General features: G+C 43.9%; 1 pseudogene; it reads right to left on the minus strand.

Annotated features, from left to right (window-relative positions):
• Positions 1-207: 207 nt before the first annotated feature.
• On the minus strand, positions 208-893 carry LOC101589211 (annotated as a pseudogene).
• Between the last annotated feature and the right edge of the window lie 3,948 nt (positions 894-4,841).

Genomic DNA, 4,841 nt, shown 5'->3' on the forward strand with positions numbered 1-4,841 from the left:
TCTTCCCAGCCCCCATGGGCAGTCTTTAGGTCTGAGCTATGCCAGTTAGTATTTTTAAGTGAGCCTGGGATTAAATTTATAATTTAAGTGATAAATCTATTGTCAGGAGAGACTATGAGGATCATTGCACTTTAAATCATTTTAAAGCATGTAGTTGTGTTATGATTTCTTCTTTTTTTTTAACTAAAACAGCTGACGAGCTTATTTTCACATTTCACAATACAAATGAAACTGTACTTTCTGCACTTTTGTTTATCATACTTCTCCCTTCAAGACTATTCTTTGATAGGAAGGGGGAGCAAGTCTTCCTTTTCATTCATGCTGTTAGAAAACACCCAGAGTCACAGCACCATGACCCCTGGTGAAGCAGAACAAATAATATAAAACTGATACAGAGAGGCTGCCCCTCCACTTTATCTGTCTGGTCGAGTCATTCCTGGCCAAGTGGGCACCATCATGGGCCGAGCCGGCGGTCGCATCATTGGAGGCCCAGGCATCATTGGCATGTGGCCTCCCATGGGTGGTCTCATTCCAGGAGCAGGTCCCACTGGCATCATCCCCGGAGGTGGGGGGCCCATCATTGGCATCATGGGAGGGCCTCCCATGTGAGGTGCTGGCATCATACCAGGGCGAGGAGGACCAGGAAGGCTGGGTGGAGGTGGGATCATAGCCCCGGCGGGGGGAGGAGCGGAGAATGGAGTAGGAGGTATCTTTCCTTGTTGAAATGCAGCCGTTGTTTTGTCAATCAGGCTCTGAGCTTGCTCTTCCATCCATTTCTGGTAGTAGTCGTTCACATTCTCTTTATGTTTCCTACCACTGCAGTGTGTCTTTCTCACAGACGGAGAGTCATGGGTGAGATACGTATCGCAGTAGTCACAATAAAACTTAGGCATGTTGCTCTACAGGCCATTGGCGACTCCTTCCATGATTTCTTCTTTACAGAAAATAAGGTTTCACTGTCAATCACTTGGTCTGTCTTGTTCATCTCTGTGTCTCCAGGGACCAAACTGTGCTCAACACATAGTGGAACATAAATATATATTTCTATCTAAAGTGAGAAAAGTGGAAGCAGATATAGACCCAGAGTTGGAAGAAGATATGTGCCCACTTCATGAGAGGTTTTTGTTGTTGTTTTTATCTCAAATCATGTTGAATTACAATGCATGAATATACTATGAAGGTCATTTTGGTAATAGCTGATGGATTTAGGGATCTGAAAAAGCAATGTGTTGACATGATATAATATAATATATAAATGTCCCCTAAGAAAGCTCTGTTAGAACAGGTGGTCCCTGCTACCCATAGAATTCTGATCTACAGCAGAAGAAGGGTAACATCTGGCTACTGACATGTTGTGAACGCAGAAACAAAACTCTTCCATAGCCAGATATTTGGGTTTTTTCTCTATCTCTGCTCTTCTGAATGAGAAGATCAAATTCTTCAAGGTGGAGCCACCATGCCATAAAGCAACTTAAATGTCAGCAATTCTCATGGAATTCCCCAAGTTAAGGTGCAGTTACCATCACTGTATTGAAGACAGTGTTTCGACACTTGAAAGTCAGGACAGACACAAGTGAGCACAGTTTTAGGTTCTGGAAATAAGCACAATAAATTCTTCATATATGAAGTACATTAGTTAGTGTGTGTCAAGCACTAGGCTAAGTATTTATGTATGTGGCAAGAAATTTTATTGAAATCATCATCTTGAGATCCATACATACAGGTACTTCCTGCAATCATAAAGTACCTAAATCTTTGCATTCCCTAAACTTCAAGCTTTCTAGGTTGCAGGATCAAAACCAGAAATAATGAGAAACTCTTTGCCTTTGATTATTTTGCAACCATGGCTTCTAAGTTTTCACAAACAATTTTCTTAGTATCAAACTGTGCCGGCCTCCAAGGGCTTAGTGTTGAAGAAACAGAAGCTTCTGAACCGGCAAGGAAGATTTCCCAAGCCTAAGAAAAGGAATGAGATTCCTGAATGTTATATTAATTTTCCTTTTCTGCTGTCACATATCACTGCAAATTTAGCAGCTTCAAACAACACCCACTTATTATCTCAAAGTTCTGTGAGTCAGAAATCCAGGCTGTGCTCAGAGCTTCCCAAGACTGAACTCAAGTGTCACTGGGCTGAGCCATTAATTCAAGACTCTGGAAAGGAATCTGCCTCCAAGCTCTTTAGGCTGTTGGTAAAATTTAGTGCCTTTTGATTGGATGACTGAGCTCTCTTTCTTCTCAATACCTGGCTTCTGAATCTTCCGATCAACAAAAGCACACTACATCTTCCTCATTTTTCAAGTCTCTTCTATCAGACCAAGAAAATCTTTCTTATTAGGACTCATCTGACTTGATCACATCCATCTGCATTATCCAGAACAATCTCCTTATTTTAAGGTGGGGTGATTTTTTTTAAGATGAGATGATTATTAACTTTAATAGCACCTACAAAATCCCATTTGCCATACAACACCAGAAGGCAAAGGCAGTGGAAGCCAGAATTATCAGAGTGTCCATGAAAAGAAAGCCTAGGCTCCACTTCCACAGAGGGTTCAGAACAGGGGACACTAAGATCTGGGTCTCTGGAAATTGGAGATGATCACTATGCCAGAGTAGATATGGGGTCTCAGAGCAGCAGTCCCTTCAGGATGTCCCAACTTGAACAAAGGACACACTAGCATAACTGGCATGGCCAGGAGACAGAGGCCTTGCTGTAGATGTCCTAGGCAACATCAGATGCCTCAAGACCTCCCAAGACCCTAAAGTGGAAATGCAAGAAACATGGAAGAATGCCACAAAACATAACTGAGATGAAGGCCCCCCAAAACATAGGTGATTAATAAATTAACTGACAATTGCCTGATTTAGAGAAGTGTATGATATTTTACACACTATTATGAAATCATAAGTGTTATTCATATCTTTTATCACTTGGTTGTTGTAATTCTTATGATGTTAGGAAGTTTAATTTATTAATATGCTCACTTTTCCAGATCAGGAAACCAAAGCCCAGAGAACAACCAAAAATTCTACTCTGGATTTGTTGAGGAAGTTATTGCACGCTAGATTCTGGGTCAAATGCATGATTTCAATTAATCCTTACTACCCTGTTTTGAAATGAGGAAACTGATGCTTTGAGTTTAGGTGACTTGCCCAATAAAATAGTGCTCCTAGGTCTGTCATACACTTTCTTGTAGGGGGATAAGGAAAGGGACTACCTCACTCGGCCGAAACCCGTAACATGCGTCTCTTTCTTGGTAATGGCAGTTGTGGCCAGTAACCTTGGTAACCAGGGGAGAAGGAGCCAGCTGTGCAAAGCAAAGCTTGTGAATCGCTGGCAGGTCTGCCCAGTGTATTGAAGGGGTGATCTCAGCGCTGCAGCCAGAGACAAGCGACCACCTGCTGCTCTGGAGAAGAGCTACCAATGCTGCCTTCAGGGTCCATATACGTGCAGCTGTGAGAGGTGGGCACAAGTTTTGGGGTCAGCACTAGAAGATACTTCTCCAGGGGTGTCAAGATCATAGGGCCTCCGTGCAGAGCACCCATCTGCTTCCAGCCTCGCTCTCCTCCCTCCCACGATACTCAGGCCTCGCCCTGGCTAAGATTCCGGGTATACACTCCTCCTCAGTTAGCTACTCCCCACCCTCTTCTTTCTTAGTGTTTGGCTGCTAGCCCCAGAAGACAGATGGAAATAAAGTAGCAAGCTTGGGAGGAAATCAGACTCATAGGGAGAGAGGCCATTAGATGCAAGGAAAGATGTAACTCAGACCCCAGGAGCCAGCAGCAGGAGGCAAGGCGCTTAGATTTTTGTTTGGGGTTGACACTGGGATTTGGCTTCAGGCAAAGATCAGAGACAATGGTCTACCTGGGTTAGAAGTGGGATCAGAATTATGACCCACATCAGGGCAAGTGTTAGTCTGGCCTCAAAGTAAATATATATGCATGGGAAGCTATATATATTTGGAGTCAATCAGAGTTAGGTTTTGATTCTGCTATGTCAATTAACTGACAATGCCTGCTGCTTCTACAAAATATATTAGGCTTGGGGCTGGCGAGATGGCTCAGTGGTCTAAAGCACCTACTTGAAACAAGATTAGCAAAGCACAGGGACTGCGGTTCGATCCCCCAGCACCACATGCCAGCCGGCCCCGCCCCCTGGTGGGCTGAGCTGGCCACACACACACACACACACACACACACACTAAATATATATATATATTAGGCTTGTTGAGAGGAAATGCTAGAAAATTAAAATGTAAATAATGCAGAAAATGTAAACTGCCAACCTGTGGGAACTGAAAATGTAAACTGTGCGTGGAAGACAGTTATTTCTTACTAACACAGTATCTAGGACTATTACTTGTGTCAGTCTAGCAGCAGCCTTGTTTGTTTAACGTGGGATGGCCTAAGTCCCCACTGGCCTCTACACTGTGCTGGCGATTTCATGCCTGGCCAGCAGAGGGCAGGAAGCATGCCTTCTAGCCCCTTCTTCCAGGTCTTCCCTCCTGCCTTCACGGTTGCATTGCTTAGAAAATCTGGCAGAATCATCCAGAAAGCAATGAAATCCAAGGGATTCGAATGAAGTCAGGAATTGTAATCTCAAGATTTGCGAAAATCCTCGCTCAGATTTTTTCACAAGGACTAACATACATCAGCAGTGACTCTGAGGGACCTCACCGAGGTTGCCTACAGCAGCTGTCCACAGCAACTCTGCCGAGGGTAGCCCCAGTGGATGGCCAGGAACGCTGAAAAGTGTCCACCTCACAGACTGAAAATTTCCTGTGCTTCCCCCAGCAAATACATAAATCTCAAGGCCCATGACTGCTTTTCCATAATTGCTCTGC

Source organism: Octodon degus, unplaced genomic scaffold (assembly GCF_000260255.1).
Source record: "Octodon degus isolate 3935 unplaced genomic scaffold, OctDeg1.0 scaffold00146, whole genome shotgun sequence".
Lineage (NCBI taxonomy): Eukaryota > Metazoa > Chordata > Mammalia > Rodentia > Octodontidae > Octodon > Octodon degus.